The following is a 22,301-nucleotide window of genomic DNA, read 5'->3' on the forward strand; positions in this document are numbered from 1 at the left end:
ACCAGCGGGTTATGTCTATCCTGCTCGGCAACATGACCGAGGATATCCTCGGGCAGATGATCGGCCGCGACACCTCCATGGCAGTCTGGGCTTGTGTCACTGCCATGTTCTCGGCGCAGAATCGCACCGGCGTGCGCCAGCTTCGCCGACAGCTCACCTCGCTGAAGAAGAACGACCTCTCCGCCTCCGACTACTTCAACAAGATGAAGGGTTTTGCGGACGCGCTGGCCACAGTCGGCTATCCGGTCACCGACGATGAGCTGATCGACTACATCGTCGTGGGTCTCGGCACCCAGTTTGAAGCGCTTCAATCTTCCATGACCGTCCTCAGCGCCACCAACGCCGTCATCACTCTGTCCGACTTCTACGCCATGCTCCTCAACTGCGAGTCCATCCAGGAACAGAACAAGCAGGTTGGCGATTTCTCCACATCAGCCAATGTTGTTCGACGCCTTGATACAGGGCGTGGTGGTGACCGCCCCTTCGACAGCATCTCTGGTGGCAACGGCGGGCGTCCTGGTGGGCGTCCCTACAATGGACAACAAGGAGGCGGTAACACTGGCCCCTCTGGTGGTGGCCAGCAAGGCAATCGTGGCCCTCGCAATGGCGGCGGGGGAGTAACGGCAACAACGGACAAGGTGGTGGCGGCGGAGGTCGTCGCCGCAATCGTCCATAGTGCCAGATTTGTGGCTACTGGGGGCATGGCGCACTCAGCTGCCGGAACCGCTACAACCAGGTGTATCAAGCGGATGATCAACGCTCCGGGAACTCCACCACCTCACACCATGATGATCAGCAGCCATGGTTCATGGACACCGGTGCCACCGACCATCTCACCACCAACATGGGTCGGCTAAGCACTCAGGAACGCTACCAGGTCAGGGACCAAGTTCAAGCCGCCAACGGTGCAGGTATGTCAACTACGCATGTTGGTAATTCTAAATTAGCTGGTTCCCTTGAGTTGAGAAATATCCTCCATGTTCCTGCCATTAGCAAAAAAATTCTCTCTGTTTATCGTCTTGTTTTCGATAATAATGTTTTTATCGAGTTTCATAAATATTTTTTCTTTGTCAAGACAAGGTCACGAAGAGAATCATCCTTCGCGGTAGAAGTCGGGGTGGACTCTATCGCCCCCCCGTTTGATCGAGCCACCTCCGGGTGTCATGCGTCTTCTAGTGTCAAGCTTTCATCTCATCATTGGCATCAACGTCTTGGTCATCCATCACAGAATACAGTTGGTACCATTGTTAGGTCCAATAATCTTGTGTGTTCTCCAAACTATGATTCATCCGTTTGTGATGCTTTCCAGCGTGCTAAGAGTCTCCTCTCGTGTGTCTACTGCACCTTTTGAGCTTATTCATACTGATGTTTGGGGTCCTGCTTTGCCTTCTTCTGGAGGTTTTAAATACTATGTTAGCTTTAACGATGACTATAGTCACCACTGTTGGATCTACCTAATCAAACATAAATCTGACGTTGAGATCATCTTTTATAAGTTCCAGACTCATGTTGAGCGTCTCCTTAATGCCAAAATCCGAGCAGCTCACATTGGGTCTCGTGTCCACATACATCTCAACAAAATGGTATTGCAGAACGCAAGCATAGGCACCTAGTCGAAACAGGTCTAGCCCTTCTAGCTCATTCATCTCTCCCACTTCGGTTTTGGGATGAGGCGTGATACGTCTCCAACGTATCTACAATTTCTGATGTTCCATGCTTGTTTTGTGACAATACCTACATGTTTTGCTCACACTTTATAATGTTTTTATGCGTTTTCCGGAACTAACCTATTAACAAGATGCCGAAGTGCCAGTTCCTGTTTTCTGCTGTTTTTGGTTCCAGAAAGGCTGTTCGAGCAATATTCTCGAAATTCGACGAAACAAAGACCCAATATCTTATTTTTCCCGGAAGACCCCAGAACACCGAAGGAGAGTCGGAGGCGGACCAGAGGGCCACCACACCATAAGGTGGCGCGGCCCTAGGCCTGGCCGCGCCAGCCTATGGTGAGGAGGCCCCAGGCACCTCCCTGCGCCGCCTCTTCGCCTATAAGACCCCTTTCGACCTAAAAACGCGATACCAATTGACGGAACTCCAGAAAGACTCCAGGGGCGCCGCCGCCATCGCGAAACTCCAATTCGGGGGATAGAATCTCTGTTCCGGCACGCCGTCGGGATGGGGAAGTGCCCCCGGAAGCCATCTCCATCGACGCCACCGCCTCCATCATGCTCCGTGAGTAGTTCCCCCATGGACTACGGGTTCTAGCTGTAGCTAGTTGGTACTCTCTCCCCCATGTACTTCAATACAATGATCTCATGAGCTGCCTTACATGATTGAGATTCATCTGATGTAATCGGTGTTGTGTTTGTTGGGATCCGATGGATTGTTACATTATGATTAGTCTATCTATAAAGTTTATGAAGTTATTGTTGCTGCAATCTTGTTGTGTTTAATGCTTGTCACTAGGGCCCGAGTGGCATGATCTTAGATTTAAGCTCTATACTTATTGCTTAGATTGTATCTGCAAGTTGTTTGCACATGTCTATGTCCGGAACCCGAGGCCCCAGAGTGACAGCTATTGGGATAACTGGAGGGGAAGGCTTAGATATGAGGATCACATGTTTTCACGGAGTGTTAATGCTTTGCTCCGGTGCTCTATTAAAAGGAGTACCTTAATTTCCAGTAGATTCCCTAGAGGCCCGGCTGCCACCGGCTGGTAGGACAAAAGATGTTATGCAAGTTTCTCATTGCGAGCACGTATGACTATATATGGAAAACATGCCTACATGATTAATAATCTTGATGTTCTGTCTTAATGCTATTTCAATCCTATCAATTGCCCAACTGTAATTTGTTCACCCAACACTTGTTATTGGAGAGTTACCACTAGTGTAGATAGCTGGGAACCCCGGTCCATCTCTCATCATCATATACTCGGTCCTATATGTCATTGGAAGTAGTATCAACTATTTTCTGGTGCCATTGCTCTCATATTATCACTCTCGTTGTGTTATCATTACCGCTCTCATATTACTGCTGCTTTCACATCACCCCTGTTACTAGTGCTTTTCCAGGTGCAGCTGAATTGACAACTCAGTTGTTAAGGCTTATAAGTATTCTTTACCTCCCCTTGTGTCGAATCAATAAATTTGGGTTTTACTTCCCTCGAAGACTGTTGCGATCCCCTATACTTGTGGGTTATCAAGACTATTTTAAGCGCCGTTCTTGCCGGGGAGGCATAGCTCTACTCATAAGTTCACCTGGGGAGTACACTCCACCTCTCTCTCTATTTTATTTTATTTTGTTTTGCTTGGTTTACTTTTGTCTAGTTTATTTTTGTCTTGTTTTATTTTTCCTATGGGATGAAGCCTGCTACCCGCATGGGTAGCTGCACACCCATGCATTATACCAATATGCAAGCCATATTACCTTGTTTTAGCTCGGTTTCCTAGTAGAACGTGGAATTCTAGTGTACAAAAGTGGTTTTCAAATTTTGATTTGAACTTTTTTTTGTCAAAGTCAACTCAGTATTCAAAAAGTCAATGCAAAATACATTGGTGAGTTGACTTTGATCAAAAAATATTCAAATCAAAATTCAGAAACCACTTTTGTACACTAGAATTCCACGTTCTACTAGGAAACCGAGCTAAAACAAGTTAATATGGCTTGCATATTGGTATAATGCATGGGTGTGTAGCTACCCATGCGGGTAGCAAATGCACTCTCTTTTTCCTATATACCCGAAAATCCATAAAAATTTGAAAAACCTAAAAATTAAAAAACTGTTGTTATGGAAGAACCCACAACCTATTTGGAGCTTATAGAATTATATAATAATTATAGAAAATCAAGAACGGGAAAAGTTATGAGTGCTGTGATAGAAAAATTGAATACAATTGTTAAAATCTTGCTTAAATGCCATGATATAAACTGTTGCTCTAAATAGGATACTAAACATCTTAAATTTTAATGTGGCTTTAGTGAGGAAGTTTTAATTAAGAACTATAATTGGAATAGCTATATTCATTTTGGGTTCGAAGAAGTAGAACAATTTGTTTTGTTTATGGGAGCTTCTGAGATAGAATCCTTCATGGCTAAAAATTATGAAACTTGTGTTGTTTGTAAGGACCTTAAATATTATGTCTCTTCTATCCTTAATTTTTGCATAGAAAGTTACAGCGATAATCCTTATATTATTGATTATAAAGAGAGACTCATTAATGTATAAGAATGCACTCACAATTTGCAGGAACCAGTGGAAGAAGAAATTGATGAACCTGAAAGCTCATTGGATGAAAAAGAGAAGGAAATTGATGAACCTGAAAGCTCATTGGATGAAAAAGAGGAGGAGAGTGATGAACAAAAGGAGGAAGAATGGATTAGCTACCCATGCCAACCTTCTAATGAGAGTAACTCTTTATCTCTTACACTATTTGATTGTCCTCCATGCTTACCAAAGGAGGATGAATGTTATGTTCCTGTGGATTCTCTTGAAATATTCCATATGAGTAAAACGTGTGAGAGTAATTATGCTACTGTTATTTATGATAATTCATGCTATTTTGATAAATCTTATGATAATGCTTTGTTTGTGCCTGATGTCGAAATGCATGGTACTAAAGAGTTTTGCTTGGCAAATGTTTATGATAAATCTCTAGATGATGGTCCTATGTTACTTGATAATATTAATTGTACTACTAATGAAAATGGGATTGGAGAGTTCTTGACTTTATGTAGGAGTCCCATATCTTTTGAGATTGATCAATCATCTTGTTATATTATTGATAAAAGTGAGTTTGAAAGTTTTGATCCCATTATTTCTGAGCTTGATAAAAATTATGTTTTTGTGGATCATGAAAAACATGCTTTATGTGATAGTTATATTGTTGAGTTTATTCATGAAGCTACTGAAAATTATTATGAGAGAGAAAAATATGGTTGTAGAAATTTGCATGATACTAAAACACCTCTCTATATGCTGAAACTTTTGAAGTTACTCTTGTTTTATCTTCTTATGCTTGTCACTTTGTTCTTCATGAATTTATTTGTGTACAAGATTCCTATGCATAGGAAGCGGGTTAGACTTAAATTCGTTTTATACTTGATTTTTGATGCTCTCTTTGCTTCAACTCTCATCTTTATGTGAGCATCATTAAAATTGCTGAGCCCATCTTAATGGCTATAAAGAAAGCACTTCTTGGGAGATAACCCATGTTTTTATTTTGCTACTGTTTTGTTGTGTCTTGGAAGTTGTTACTACTGTAGCAACCTCTCCTTATCTTTATTTTATTGCATTGTAGTGCCAAGTAAAGTCTCTAATATAAAGTTGATACTAGATTTGGATTTCTGCGCAGAAACAGATTTTTAGCTGCCACGAATTGATACGTCTCCAACGTATCTATAATTTCCGATGTTCCATGCTTGTTTTATGACAATACCAACATGTTTTGTTCACACTTTATATCATTTTTATGCGTTTTCCGGAACTAACCTATTGACGAGATGCCGAGAGGCCGATTCTTGTTTTCTGCTGTTTTTGGTTCCAGAAAGGCTGTTCGGGCAATATTCTCGGAATTGGACGAAATCAACGCCAAACCTCCTATTTTTCCCGGAAGGCTCCAGAACACCGAAGGAGAGTCGGAGGAGTGCCAGGGGGGCCCCTGACATAGGCATCCCAAATGGGCCTGCCGAATATAGTACCCGGGGTTTATTGAAGGCCCACTACCCGAAGAATAAGAAGATTCGGGAGCCCAAGATGCGTTTAAGGAAGAAATAGAGTTGTAATAGGAAGTGTTACTTGTAATCTGGCGGGATGAGTTAGAAACCGTCCCGAATTCTGTAAACTTGTACAACACGAATCCTTCGACTCCACCTCCTATATAAAGGGGGGGTCGAGGGACGAAGAATCAATCGAATCATTGTCTGCAAACCCTAGTTTTCATAGTCGTCGAGTACTTTTCGGCTGAAACCTTCGAGATCTACTTACCCTCTACTTCTAACTAAACCCTAGCCTACAATCCATAGGCATTGACAAGTTAATCCCTTGTCAATTCGAGCAGCCACATCTAAAGTTGGTGTTTCTTCATCATCACTGTGACAAAATAGTGGCAGCATAAAAAGCAAGGCAAAATAAAATTCTTCAAATAGAAAAGGAAAAGAGCAAGGAACCTACGAGCTGATGATACTCTCGATGTATGGATCATAAGCTGCTTTTCGAGGTAAAGGAGCAGTTTCTTCGGGTTTCGAGGTCCCGGAATCTTCGGCATTGCTCCTTTTCCTTTTGCTCTTCGGAGAAACAGCAGGAGGAGGAGATTGTGCTGATGTTGTACCTTCAGAGGCAGCATCCTTCTCAGTAGATCCCGCAGATTTTCGAGAATCTGCGGGTTCATTAACAAAAGAGGGGGTCTCCTGGTTGTCATCATCGACAACGGCTCTTTCTTCGACCTCTCCATCCTCAGGAAGAGGAGGAAGGGAAGCCATAGTAGGATGATTCTACAAGGAAATAGTGACAAAAGAGAATAAGTGAGATACCACTGCAATAAGATACAAGGAACGATTCGTAACAAGATAGAAATTCGAGAAGACAAAATACCTCGGGAAGAGGATTGGAAGCCTTGTATGGTTCCACTCGACAGGGAGGAGGGAATAGGATCCTTCTTGCCTAATCGAGAAATTCTTCGAACCAATTTTTCCGGGTCCTTTACTGAGAAGATCACTTTGGAAACTCTGTTGGCGTCATTTTCACCAGAATACGTCCAAAGGGGATTTTTGCGAGCCTGAAGAGGCTGCACTCTAATCCTAAGGAAGTAGGCAGTAATTTGAACACCAGATAGCTCTTTGCCTCGAGTGTTTTGAAGATGATGGATACGAGCCATGAGCGCCTCTGTCGCCTTTTTCTCTTCTTCAGAAGCTTCGGCATCCCAGGAACGGCGACGCTGAATCCTGGCACTTCCGTCAAAAGGAACTATGTTGTGCTCCACAGAATTGGCGCTTTCTTCGTGAATGTAGAGCCATCTCTTGCGCCATCCTTGGACAGAGTCGGGAAACTTGACGTCGAAGTAATCGACATCAGTGCGGACACAGATAACAACGCCACCTATGTTATAGGTGACGTTGTGAGAGCCATTGCGGCGGAGGCAGAAAATACGCTTCCTGAGCCCAATTAGGAGGGACTCCGAGGAAGCATTCGCAAAGGGTGATAAAAATAGAAATGTGGAGGATGGAATTGGGAGTCGGTTGGTGCGGCTGAATCCCATAAACAAAGAGAAGACCGCGGAGAAAATCATGAATTGGGGTAGAGAGGCCACGGATGAGATGATCAACAAAACTAACCCGATACTCCATTGGAGGGTTGGGGTAGCTTTCTTCGGGGAAGCGGATGGCGTCCTCCTTCTTCATGAGGCCAAGCCTTTTCAGCGTGTTGATGTCCTGGTTGGAGATTTTGGATCTTTCCCACTCAAGATCTTCGGTGGCCATCTTGGATTCGGGAGTGCTGTGGCGAGTGAGTCGCGTGCGCGGTGGCATCAACGGCAATGGGCAAAGCAATGTTCGTGAATGCGGAAGCTCGGAGAGATTTGGGCGCAGGAGAAGTTTTGCGAAGAGGAACAAACGAGCGGCGCAAGCAAGGGGATGAACGGAGGTTGAAGAAGGGTTTATATAAGAATCGGGTGAAGCAGTGCACCGTTGGATGAAAAAATCGTGGGGTGAGAATAGATCTTCTAGATACAAGGGCAAAAAAGTATTTTTACTGAGATAGGCGTTACCGTACGTGCGCCAGAAAAAGCGGAGGACGTGTGTCCCCCACTTGCACGACGTGTCAACGTGGTGAAAGCAATGGACCCACAGGACAGAAAATTCACGACTACTTGTCAAGGATGAAGTAAATTTGATTAAGTGAAGAATGTCGACAAGGAAGTATTCAGAGATTGGCGACAGGATGAAATATTCAATACTTCGGGAGCCTTTGATCAAATACAAGTTTTTGCCCAAATGCTCGGGGCTACTCCGACAAAAAGTAAAATTTCGAGTATGACAATATAGAAAATGTTGAGCCTACAACCAAGCACAAGTTCTTGGCTGTAGCCTCGGGGGCTACTCCCATCGGGAGCGCTGTTCGCGCACCCGAGAAATATAAAAATAAAGAGAGAGAAGAAGAAGAAGAGGAAAGAGTTCATATTGCGAAATAATGACAAAATAGCGACAAGGTGGAATAAAATGTTGAGCCTACAACCAAGCACAAGTTCTTGGCTGTAGCCTCGGGGGCTACTCCCATCGGGAACGCTGTTCGCGTGCCCGATGAAATTAACAAAGGAAAAATAGAAGAGCAAGAGAGTATATTTCGAGTTATAATTAACTCTACATATACTCCCATCGGGAGAACAATATAAGTCATATTTGACTCAATAAAATGTGCCATTCCAACAGCCGGAAAAGCACTCGACAATATATTCTCAGGACGCCAAAGTTGCGATCAATTTCTGAATGCCGCAAATTTGCGAAGGTAAGACCCCAGAATCCATTCTGCTGGGCGTGGCATCGCCAAAGACTGCGCTCTGCTACTTTTATCCGTATCAACAGATACGAAGAAAAATCCTAACGGACGCGTTAGGTACCCGATAAATTTGGTGGGACTCGACAGAATGGTAAGACCTTAAGCGGCACTGTCGAAGTTTACACCAGTATCCCGAGATCATGTCCGGGGACGTGATTTTGAAGTAGGTTTTTGCGGATTGCCACTAGAGCAGTTAACTAGTACCTGATCCGTCAGATGAACTAGCCCCAATTACCAATATCCCTGTACAATATAGAATTTTATGAGAAGAAATATAGAAAGTTAAGGCTTTCGGGTAAAAATAAACAGTGGAGATTTTCCCTGACTTTACAATTCAAGCAAAATCTCGGGGGCTACTGACATAGGCATCCCAAATGGGCCTGCCGAATATAGTACCCGGGGTTTATTGAAGGCCCACTACCCGAAGAATAAGAAGATTCGGGAGCCCAAGATGCGTTTAAGGAAGAAATAGAGTTGTAATAGGAAGTGTTACTTGTAATCTGGCGGGATGAGTTAGAAACCGTCCCGAATTCTGTAAACTTGTACAACACGAATCCTTCGACTCCACCTCCTATATAAAGGGGGGGTCGAGGGACGAAGAATCAATCGAATCATTGTCTGCAAACCCTAGTTTTCATAGTCGTCGAGTACTTTTCGGCTGAAACCTTCGAGATCTACTTACCCTCTACTTCTAACTAAACCCTAGCCTACAATCCATAGGCATTGACAAGTTAATCCCTTGTCAGCCCCACACCCTAGGGTGGCGTGGCCCAAGGGGGGGGCGCGCCCCCCTATGGTGTGGCCAGCCTAGGCCCCCTCCGACTCCGATTCTTCGCCTATTTAAGCCGTCGTGACCTAAAACCTCGACACCAATTGACGAAACTCCAGAAAGACTCCAGGGGCGCCGCCGCCATCACGAAACTCCAATTCGGGGGACAGAACTCTCTGTTCCGGCACCCTGCCGGACGGGGAATTGCCCCCGGAGCCATCTCCACCGCCGTCTTCACCGCCATCTTCACCGCCATCGCTGCCCCCATGATGAGGAGGGAGTAATTCACCCCTGAGGCTGAGGGCTTCGCTGTAGCTATGTGGTTCATCTCTCTCCCATGTACCTCAATACAATAATCTCATGAGCTGCTTTACATGATTGAGATTCATATGAGTTTTGTATCACAATTTATCTATGTGCTACTCTAGTGATGTTATTAAAGTAGTTCTATTCCTCCTGCACGTGTGTAAAGGTGACTAGTGTGTGCACCGTGTGGTTCTTGTCGTAGGCTATGATCATGATCTCTTGTAGATTGTGGAGTTAATTATTACTATGATGGTATTGATGTGATCTATTCCTCCTACATATGCATGAAGGCGATAGTGTGCATGCTATGTTAGTACTTGGTTTAGTCTTTTGATCTATCTTACACTATAAGGTTACTAAATATGAACAAATTGTGGAGCTTGTTAACTCCGGCATTGAGGGTTCGTGTAATCCTACGCAATGCGTTCATCATCCAACAAAAGTGTAGAGTATGCATTTATCTGTTCTGTTATGTGATCAATGTTGAGAGTGTCCACTAGTGAAAGTGTAACCCCTAGGCCTTGTTCTTAAATATCTGCTATCGCTACTTGTTTACTCTTCTTTGTGTGTTACTACTGCTGCAATACCACCACCATCAACTACACACCATCAAGCTATTTTACGCACCGTTACTACTGCTCATATATATTCATACCACCTGTATTTCACTATCTCTTCGCCGAACTAGTGCACCTATTAGGTGTGTTGGGGACACAAGAGACTTCTTGCTTTGTGGTTGCAGGGTTGCATGAGAGGGATATCTTTGACCTCTTCCTCCCTGAGTTCGATAAACCTTGGGTATCCACTTAAGGGAAAACTTGCTTCTTTGTTCTACAAACCTCTGCTCTTGGAGGCCCAACACTTGTTTCACTGAGAAAGGAGGGGGAACGTAGACATCAAGCACTTTTAAGCGCCGTTGCGGGAGGAAAGGTAAAGGCACTCATACTCCGGTTCCGGGTAAAGTACTTTTAAGGCGCCATTGTGTTTGTGCTCGAAGCTATTTCCTTTAGATCCTGCAATTGCAACTTTTTGTTTCTTGTTTACACTAGTTAGGCATAATGGAAAACAACAAAAAAATTAGTGAGCTTTTTAATCTTTTTCCTGATTTAGAATTGTTTGATGCGAAAATTAAAAAACCTATGGAACCTTATTTGCATGCTAGTAGCGATGTTATTAGTATGAATGCAATTACTGCTAATGCTATGAAGAAGTCTAAGCTTGGGGAAGCTAGTTTTGTGGTCTTTTTAGCTTCCCATCTTTTGGGAGAAAATTTGTTACGATAATGCTTTATCTCCCATATGCGATAACTCTAATAATGCTTCGATATTTTAAATCCACCTGCTGAAAGTATTCCGTATAAAATACCCATGAAAATTATTGAACGTGTTATGGACAGCCACTATAAAGGGGATGGAACTGTCCATCCTAGAGATCATTTCTTGTTTTTGCACGAATTATGTGGGTTATTCAAGTGTGCAGGTATCTCTATGGATGAAGTGAGGAAGAAGCTATTCTCTGTTTATTTGTGCGGTAAAGCAGCGCATTGGTATAAATTGTTGGAGAATAGGCATTCTCTTGGTTGGGAGGAAATTGCATCTCTCTTTTATTCTAAATTTTATCCTCCGCATGAAGTGCATATTGATAGGAATTATATTTATAACTTTTATCCTCGTGATGGAGAGAGTATTTCTCAAGCGTGGGGGAGATTGAAATCACTAATGCTCAAATGTCCCATTCATGAGCTCCCCCGTAATGTTATTGTTAACAATTTTTATGCGAGACTTTCGGGACAACACAAGGACTATACTGGACGCGTGTTCGGAAGGATCTTTCACAAGCAAGGAGGTTGAAGCTAGGTGGGACCTCCTCGATCGGATTGAGGACAACGCTGAAGGATGGGAGAACAATGAAGGTAAAGAGTCGGTATAAATTATGATTATGAATGCATTGAAGCTTTTATGGATACCGATAAATTTCGAAATATGAGTGCTACTTATGGTCTTGACTCTCAAGTTGCTGCGAATCTTTATAAAGCCTTTGCTTCTCATTTTGAATTACCTAAAAATAATTTTGATAAGTATCATGAACCTTTTAAAGAGGCTTGCATGAAGAATGAAATTGTTGTTAATTATTGCAATAAGCATGCTCAAACTCCTAAGAATGCTATTTCCTATAAGTATGTTAATTTTTGTGGAATACATAGACCTTGTGGAATTAATCAAATCAAAGATGAATCTTGTATCCATCATGCTAATGAAAAAACTAGAAAGTGGTTTAGGGCTCTAGATGATCTTGGTAAAAAGTTTGTGCCCTCTATCCTTTTATTTGTGAAGTTTGCCATGAAGTGGGTCATTTTAATTTTCAATGCTCCTCCAAAGTGATATATTGAACCCAATGAGTGCTGCAAATTTGTATTGTGATGATGAAATTACTCCTAATCAGCATGATGAACTTACTTTATTTTTGGGGTGTGAAGAATTGTCGAGAAAAATCTCTTTGTTACATATGAGTGATCTTGATATTGATGATGTCCTGCATGGGTGTTTTTCTTATTGCATTGATAATAGCCATACAAATACTTACATACAAAATATTTTAGAAGATGACACCTTGCCAAAATATGATAGGACTTCTGTGTGTTTTCAACTAATTAATGAAAAGGAGGGATTCCCCCAAGTTTCTTCTATTGTTTACGAAAGTAAATCAGGTTATGCGGACAAGCCACCCTTCAAGCCTCTTCCACCTAAAGGAGGGAACGAGGAGAAGGAAGAGAAGAAGAAGAAGGAACGAAGAAGAAGAAGAAGAAGAAGGGGAATAAAAAGAAAGAGGTAACATCATATCCCCGCGTATATGAGATAACAATAGGTAACCGTAAGTATGTTGCTCCTAATGATTATTGTGATAATGAATCTGAATATGATGATCTTCCTATGCCCTTTACATACATTAGCAATCATGATTTGAATGAGCACACCACTTTTGATATTACAAATCTCTGGGAAATTGATTTTATTTCTTATGATGACACTATGCCTCCGATCTCTAATGATTATTATAAAGAATGCTATGATGTAGGTTCTAATTATCCTTATGAAACTTGTCATAGTCATGATTGGATTACCAAAAACAATTCCCTTAATAGGCAACTTGTTTACCATGTTCAAATTCTTGATAATAATCTTGCTCCAATTACTATTAATGAGAATAACTCTTCTTATGCCAAATTTAATGATACTTCTATGCATATGAACCATGATAAGAATGTTTTAAGTGATGGGTATATTGTGGATTTCATCAATGATGCTACTGAAAGTTATTATGAGAGAGGGAAATATGGTTATATGCATCTTAATGATATTAAGTTTCCCCTCTTTATGTTGAGAATCTTGAAGTTACTCGTGTTTTATCCTCTTATGCTTGTCACTTTGTTCTTCATGAATTCATTTGTGTACAAGATTCCTCTTCATAGGAAGCATGTTAGACTTAAATTTGTTTTGAATTTGCCTCTTGAAGCTCTCTTTTGCTTCAAATACTATTTCCCGCGAATGGATTATTAAAACTGCTGAGCCCATCTTAATGGCTATAAAGAAAGAACTTCTTGGGAGATAACCCATGTGTTATTTTGCTACAGTACTTTGTTTTATATTTGTGTCTTGGAAGTTGTTTACTACTGTAGCAACCTCTCCTTATCTTAGTTTTGTGTTTTGTTGTGCCAAGTGAAGCCTCTAATCGAAGGTTGATACTAGATTTGGATTTCTGCACAGAAACAGATTTCTATCTGTCACGAATCTGGGATTTTCTCTCTGTAGAAAAATCAGACAAATATGCCAATTTACGTGCGTGTTCCTCAGATATGTACGCAACTTTCATTAGTTTTGAGTTTTCTGATCTGAGCAACGGAAGTATTTATTAGAAATTCGTCTTTACGGACTGTTCTGTTTTGACAGATTCTGCCTTTTATTTCGCATTGCCTCTTTTGCTATGTGGGATGGATTTCTTTGTTCCATTAAACTCCAGTAGCTTTGAGCAATGTTCAGAAGTGTTAAGAATGATTGTGTCACCTCTGAACATGTGAGTTTTTGATTATGTACTAACCCCTCTAATGAAGTTTATGAGAAGTTTGGTGTGAAGGAAGTTTTCAAGGGTCAAGAGAGGAGGATGATATACTATGATCAAGAAGAGTGAAAGCTCTAAGCTTGGGGATGCCCGGTGGTTCACCCCTGCATATATCAAGAAGACTCAAGCGTCTAAGCTTGGGGATGCCCAAGGCATCCCCTTCTTCATCGACAAATTATCAGGTTCCTTCTCTTGAAACTATATTTTTATTCGGTCACATCTTATGTGCTTTACTTGGAGCGTCTGTGTGCTTTTGTTTTTGTTTTTGTTTGAATAAATTGGATTACATCATGCTTGTGTGGGAGAGAGACACGCTCCGCTGTTGCATATGAACACATGTGTTCTTAGCTCATGATATTCATGGCGAAGTTTCCTCTTCGTTAAATTGTTATATGGTTGGAATTGGAAAATGCTACATGGAGTAATTGCTATAATGTCTTGGGTAATGTGATACTTGGCAATTGTTGTGCTCATGTTTAAGCTCTTGCATCATATACCTTACACTTATTAGTGAAGAAATACATAGAGCTTGTTAAAATTTGGTTTGCATGAGTGGTTTCTCTAGAGTCTAGATATTTTCTAGTAAGATGTTTGAACAACAAGGAAGACGATGTATAGTTTTATAATGCTTGTAATATGTCTTTTATGTGAGTTTTGCTGTACTAGTTCGTGCTTGTGTTTGCTTCAAACAACCTTGCTAGCCTAAACCTTGTATCGAGAGGGAATACTTCTCATGCATCCAAATCCTGAGCCAAACAACACTATGCCATTTGTGTCCACCATACCTACCTACTATGTGGTATTTCCTGCCATTCCAAAGTAAATTGCTTGAGTGCTACCTTTAAACAATTCAAAATTTATCACCTCTGATTTGTGTCAATGTTTTATAGCTCATGAGGAAGTATGTGGTGTTTAGCTTTCAACCTTGTCATTTACTTTTGACGGACTCTCATATGGACTAGTGGCACATCCGCTTATCCAATAATTTTGCAAAAGAGCTGGCAATGGGATTCCCAGTCCCAAATTAATTAACAAAAATAGACACTCCTCCATGGTATGTGATTGTTGGACGGCACCGAAGGATTCGGTTAGCCATGGCTTGTGTAAGCAAAGGTTGGGAGGAGTGTCATCATCATAATAAAACTAAAATAAAAGGCACTCCTTCATGGTATGAGATTGTTGGCAGGCACCCGAGGATTCGGTTAGCCATGGTTTGTGAAAGAAAGGTTGGAAGGAGTGCCACCCAAAAATAAAATAATTCATGGGAGCCGCTCTTGGAAGTCCGGTTGGCGAGGTAGTTAGTGTACCCATTACCATTCGTTGACAACAACAAACACCTCTCAAAACTTTACTTTTTATGCTCTCTATATGTTTTCAAAACCAAAGCTCTAGCACAAATATAGCAATCGATGCTTTCCTCTTTGAAGGACCATTCTTTTACTTTTATTGTTGAGTCAGTTCACCTATTTCTCTCCACCTCAAGAAGCAAACATTTGTGTGAACTGTGCATTGATTCTTACATACTTGCTTATTGCATTTGTTATATTGCTCTGCATTGACAACTATCTATGAGATATACATGTTACAAGTTGAAAGCAACCGCTGAAACTTAATCTTCCATTGTGTTGCTTCAATACCTTTACTAAGAATTTATTGCTTTATGAGTAATTCTTATGCAAGACTTGTTGATGCTTGTCTCGAAAGTACTATTCATGAAAAGTCTTTGCTATATGATTCAATTGTTTACTCATTGCATTTACATTGTTTCGAATCGCTGCATTCATCTCATATGCTTTACAATGGTATGATTAAGATTATGTTGGTAGCATGTCACCTCAGAAATTATCTTTTATCGTTTACCTACTCGAGGCAGTAGGAACTAAGCAGGGATGCAGATACGTCTCCAACGTATCTATAATTTCCGATCTACCATGCTTGTTTTATGACAATACCAACATTATTTGATCACACTTAATATCATTATAATGCGATTTCCGCAACTAACCTATTGACGAGATGCCGAGATGCCGATTCTTTGTTTCTGCTGTTTTGGTTCCCGAGAGAAAGGCTGTTCGGGCAATATTCTCGGAATTGGACGAAATCAACGCCAAACCTCCTATTTTTCCCGGAAGGCTCCGAACACCGAAGGAGAGTCGGAGGAGTGCCAGGGGGCCCCACACCCTAGGGTGGCGCGGCCCAAGGGGGGGGCGCGCCCCCCTATGGTGTGGCCAGCCCAGGCCCCCTCCGACTCCGATTCTTCGCCTATTTAAGCCGTCGTGACCTAAAACCTCGACACCGATTGACGAAACTCAACAAATACTCCAGGGGCGCCGCCATGTCGCGAAACTCCAATTCGGGGACAGAACTCTCTGTTCCGGCACCTGCCGGACGGGGAATTGCCGGAGCCATCTCCACCGCCGTCTTCACCGCCATCTTCACCGCCATCGCTGCCCCCATGATGAGGAGGGAGTAATTCACCCCTGAGGCTGAGGGCTTCGCTGTAGCTATGTGGTTCATCTCTCTCCCATGTACCTCAATACAATAATCTCATGAGCTGCTTTACATGATTGAGATTCATATGAGTTTTGTATCACAATTTATCTATGTGCTACTCTAGTGATGTTATTAAAGTAGTTCTATTCCTCCTGCACGTGTGTAAAGGTGACTAGTGTGTGCACCGTGTGGTTCTTGTCGTAGGCTATGATCATGATCTCTTGTAGATTGTGGAGTTAATTATTACTATGATGGTATTGATGTGATCTATTCCTCCTACATATGCATGAAGGCGATAGTGTGCATGCTATGTTAGTACTTGGTTTAGTCTTTTGATCTATCTTACACTATAAGGTTACTAAATATGAACAAATTGTGGAGCTTGTTAACTCCGGCATTGAGGGTTCGTGTAATCCTACGCAATGCGTTCATCATCCAACAAAAGTGTAGAGTATGCATTTATACATTACATTATGTGATCAATGTTGAGAGTGTCCACTAGTGAAAGTGTAACCCCTAGGCCTTGTTCTTAAATACTGCTATCGCTACTTGTTTACTACTGCTGTGTTACTACTGCTGCAATACCACCACCATCAACTACACACCATCAAGCTATTTTCTGGCACCGTTGCTACTGCTCATATATATTCATACCACCTGTATTTCACTATCTCTTCGCCGAACTAGTGCACCTATTAGGTGTGTTGGGGACACAAGAGACTTCTTGCTTTGTGGTTGCAGGGTTGCATGAGAGGGATATCTTTGACCTCTTCCTCCCTGAGTTCGATAAACCTTGGGTATCCACTTAAGGGAAAACTTGCTGCTGTTCTACAAACCTCTGCTCTTGGAGGCCCAACACTGTCTACAGGAAAGGAGGGGGAACGTAGACATCACGAATTTGAGTAAATCTCTCTGTAGGAGGCTCTAAAAATTCTGCCAATTTTCATGCGTGTTCCTCAGATATGTACGCAACTTTCATTAGTTTTGAGTTTTCTCATTTGAGCGACGGAAGTACCTCTTAAAAATTCGTCTTTACTGGCTGTTCTGTTTTGACAGATTCTGTCTCTGTTTTTTGCATTGTCTCTTGTGGACTTTAAGTAAGGCTTTCTAGACTTGGAGAGCTGTAGCTACTGTTTTATTGAGTTCTTGCAATGTGTCACTACAGGACTAAAGTGGACTAAAGTTTTTTTTTAGTACTAACCCCTCTAATGAAGTTTATGAGAAGTTTGGTGTGAAGGAAGTTTTCAAGGGTCAAGAGAGGAGGATGATATATGATCAAGAAGAGTGAAAAGTCTAAGCTTGGGGATGCCCCCGTGGTTCATCCCTGCATATTTCAAGAAGACTCAAGCGTCTAAGCTTGGGGATGCCCAAGGCATCCCCTTCTTCATCAACAACTTATCAGGTCACCTCTAGTGAAACTATATTTTTATTCGGTCACATCTTATGTGCTTTACTTGGAGCGTCTGTGTGTTTTTATTTTTGTTTATATTTGAATAAATTCAGATCCTAGCAATCCTTGTGTGGGAGAGAGACACGCTCCGCTTTTTCATATGAACACTGGTGTTCTTCGTTTTACTTTTAAGGTTCATGACAAAAGTTGGAAGCTATTGCACTTATTGTTATTTGGTTGGAAACAAAAAATGCTTCATATTGTCTTGAATAATCTGATAATTGGCAATTGTTTTGAGCTCTCAAGTAGATCATGATTAAGCTCTTGCATCATGTAGTTTAAACCTATTAGTGGAGAACTATCGTAGAGCTTGTTGAAATTTGGTTTGCATGATTGGTCTCTCTAAGGTCTAGATATTTTCTGGTAAAGTGTTTGAGCAACAAGGAAGACAGTGTTGAGTTTTATAATGCTTGCATTATGTTCTTATGTAAGTTTTGTTGTACCGGTTCATACTTGTGTTTGCTTCAAACAACCTTGCTAGCCAAAGCCTTGTACTGAGAGGGAATGCTTCTCGTGCATCCAAAAACTTGAGCCAAAACATATGCCATGTGTGTCCACCATACCTACCTACTATGTGGTATTTCCTGCCATTCCAAGTAAATACTTCATGTGCTACCTTTGAACAATTCAAAACTTTATTACTCCTTATTTGTGTCAATGTTTTATAGCTCATGAGGAAGTATGTGGTGTTTTATCTTTCAACCTTGTCATTTACTCTTGACAGACTCTCACCAATGGACTAGTGGCTTCATCCGCTTATCCAATAATTTTGCAAAAAAGAGCTGGCAACGGGGTTCCCAGCCCCAATTAATTAACCTTCACTAATAATTCTCTTCATATGTTTTGCCCTGATTCATCAGTAAGCAACTTAATTTTGCAAATAGACACTCCTTCATGGTATGTGAATGTTGGAAGGCACCCGAGGATTTGGTTAGCCATGGCTTGTGAAAGCAAAAGGTTGGGAGGAGTGTCAACCATAAATAAAACTTAAGTACATGTGTAAACAAAAGAGAAGAGGGATGATCTACCTTGCTGGTAGAGATAACGTCCTTCATGGGAGCCGCTCTTGAAAGTCTGGTTGATGAGGTAGTTAGAGTGCCCACTACCATTCGTTGACAACAACAAACACCTCTCAAAACTTTACTTTTATACTCTCTATATGATTTCAAAACTTAAAAAGCTCTAGCACATGATTTAATCCCTGCTTCCTGATACGTCTCCGACGTATCGATAATTTCTTATGTTCCATGCCACATTATTGATGATATCTACATGTTTTATGCATACTTTATGTCATATTTATGCGTTTTCCGAAACTAACCTATTGACGAGATGCCGAAGTGCCAGTTCCTGTTTTCTGCTGTTTTTGATTCCAGAAATCCTAGTAAGGAAATGTTCTCGGAACTGGACGAAATCAACGCCCAGAGTCTTATAATTGGACGAAGCTTCCAGAACACCCGAGAGCCGCCAGAGGGGAGCCCTGGGGGCCCCACACAACACCCTGGCGCAGCCAGAGGGGGGGCCGCGCCCCCCTAGTGTGTGGGCCCACCAGGCCCCCTCCGAGGCTGCCCTTTCGCCTACTTAAGGTCTCCGTCGCGAAAACCCTATCACGTTCGACGAAACCAGAGAAAACCTTCCAGAGCCGCCGCCATCGCGAAGCCAAGATCTGGGGGACAGGAGTCTCTGTTCCGGCACGCCGCCGGGATGGGGAAGTGCCCCCGGAAGGCTTCTCCATCGACACCACCGCCATCTTCATCAACGCTGCTGTCTCCCATGAGGAGGGAGTAGTTCTCCATTGAGGCTCGGGGCTGTACCGGTAGCTATGTGGTTCATCTCTCTCCTATGTGCTTCAATACAATAATCTCATGAGCTGCCTTACATGATTGAGATTCATATGATGATGCTTGTAATCTAGATGTCATTATGCTAGTCAAGTGGATTTTACTTATGTGATCTCCGGAGACTCCTTGTCCCACGTGTGTAAAGGTGACAGTGTGTGCACCGTGTGGGTCTCTTAGGCTATATTTCACAGAATACTTATTCACTGTTATGAATGGCATAGTGAAGTGCTTATTTATATCTCTTTATGATTGCAATGTGTTTTGTATCACAATTTATCTGTGTGCTACTCTAGTGATGTTATTAAAGTAGTTTATTCCTCCTGCACGGTGTAATGGTGACAGTGTGTGCATCGTGTAGTACTTGGCGTAGGCTATGATTGTGATCTCTTGTAGATTATGAAGTTAACTATTGCTATGATGGTATTGATGTGATCTATGCCTCCTTTCGTAGTGTGAAGGTGACAGTGTGCATGCTATGTTAGTACTTGGTTTGGTTATGTTGATCTGTCATGCACTCTAAGGTTATTTAAATATGAACATTGAATATTGTGGAGCTTGTTAACTCCGGCATTGAGGGTTCGTGTAATCCTACACAGTTAGTTGTGTTCATCATCCAACAAGAGGGTGTAGAGTCTAGCATCTATCTATTTATTCTGTTATGTGATCAATGTTGAGAGTGTCCACTAGTGAAAGTATGATCCCTAGGCCTTGTTCCTAAATACTGCTATCGCTGCTTGTTTCTTGTTTCTTTGCATCTATACTTCCTGCAATATTACTACCATCAACTGCACGGTAGCAAGCACTTTTCTGGCGCCGTTACTACTGCTCATATTCATTCATACCACCTGTATTTCACTATCTCTTCGCCGAACTAGTGCACCTATTAGGTGTGTTGGGGACACAAGAGACTTCTTGCTTTGTGGTTGCAGGGTTGCATGAGAGGGATATCTTTGACCTCTTCCTCCCTGAGTTCGATAAACCTTGGGTGATCCACTTAAGGGAAACTTGCTGCTGTTCTACAAACCTCTGCTCTTGGAGGCCCAACACTGTCTACAAGAATAGAAGCACCCGTAGACATCAAGCTATTTTCTGGCGCCGTTGCTGGGGAGGAAAGGTAAACGGCACACACACACCGGACCCCGGCAACCAAGCTATTTTCTGGCGCCGTTGCCGGGGAGGAAAGGTAAAAGGCTCTCATACTCTGGTCCCAGGTAAAGTACTTTTCTGGCGCCGTTGTGTGTGTGCTCGAAGCTATTTCCTTTAGATCCTGCAATTGCATCTTTTTGTTTCTTGTTTACACTAGTTAGGCATAATGGACAACAATGAGCTTCTTATTCTATTTCCTGATTTAAGACATGGATGGTTTGATGCGAAAATTAAAAAACCTATGGAACATATTAGTATGAATGCTTTGAACACCATTGTTGCTAATGATATGGAAAATTCTATGCTTGGGGAAGCTGGCTTTGATGAGCATGATATTTTTAGTCCCCCAAGCATTGAGGAGAAAATTTACTTTGATGATACTTTGCCTCCTATTTATGATGATTATAATGATATTGGTCTTTTAGTACACTTTGTTATGGAGGATAAATTTGATTATGATTACAATATGCCTCCTATATTTGATGATGAGAATAATAATGATAGCTACTTTGTTGAATTTGCTCCCACTACAACTAATAAAATTGATTATGCTTATGTTGGGAGTAGTAATTATTTTATGCATGAGACTCATGATAAGAATGCTTTATGTGATAGTTATATTGTTGAGTTTGCTCATGTTGCTACTGAAAGTTATTATGAGAGAGGAAAATATGGTTGTAGAAGTTTTCATGTTACTAAAATGCCTCTCTACATGCTGAAATTTTTGAAGCTACACTTGTTCTATCTTCCTATGCTTGTTACTTTTCTCTTCATGAACTTGTTTATTTACAAGATTCCTTTTCATAGGAAGCATGTTAGGCTTAAATTTGTTTTGAATTTGCTTCTTGATGCTCTCTTTTGCTTCAACTCTTATTTCTTGCGAGTGCATCATTAAAACTGCTGAGCCCATCTTAATGGCTATAAAGAAAGAACTTCTTGGGAGATAACCCATGTGTTTATTTTGCTACAGTACTTTTATTTTGTATTTGAGTCTTGGAAGTTGTTACTACTGTAGCAACCTCTCCTTATCTTATTTTATTGCATTGTTGTGCCAAGTAAAGTCTTTGATAGTAATGTTGATACTAGATTTGGATTACTGCGCAGAAACAGATTTACTGTCACGAATTTGGGCAGGGTTCTCTGTAGGTAACTCAGAAAAATCTGCCAATTTACGTGCGTGATCCTCAGATATGTACGCAACTTTCATTCAATTTGGGCATTTTCATCTGAGCAAGTCTGGTGCCACTTTAAAATTCATCTTTACGAACTGTTCTGTTTTGACAGATTCTGCCTTTTATTTCGCATTGCTCCTTTCGCTGTGTTGGGTGGATTTCTTTGTTCCATTACCTTCCAGTAGCTTTGGGCAATGTCCAGAAGTGTTAAGAATGATTGTGTCACCTCTGAACATGTGAATTTTTTATTATACACTGATACGTCCAATTTGCATCACTATTTTATATCATAATTTGCTGTTATTCATTGATATATTTCATATTGGGACACATTACTTATGTTATTTCATCTATTTTGCATGTTTCATCGTTATTGGAGGATCGAACACCGGAGCCAGGATTCTGCTGGAAAAAGCACCGTCAGAACGCAATATTTTGGAAGATCAACTCTGGAAGGAAA

The sequence above is a fragment of the Lolium perenne genome, chromosome 5, assembly GCF_019359855.2.
Source record: "Lolium perenne isolate Kyuss_39 chromosome 5, Kyuss_2.0, whole genome shotgun sequence".
NCBI classification, from domain to species: domain Eukaryota; kingdom Viridiplantae; phylum Streptophyta; class Magnoliopsida; order Poales; family Poaceae; genus Lolium; species Lolium perenne.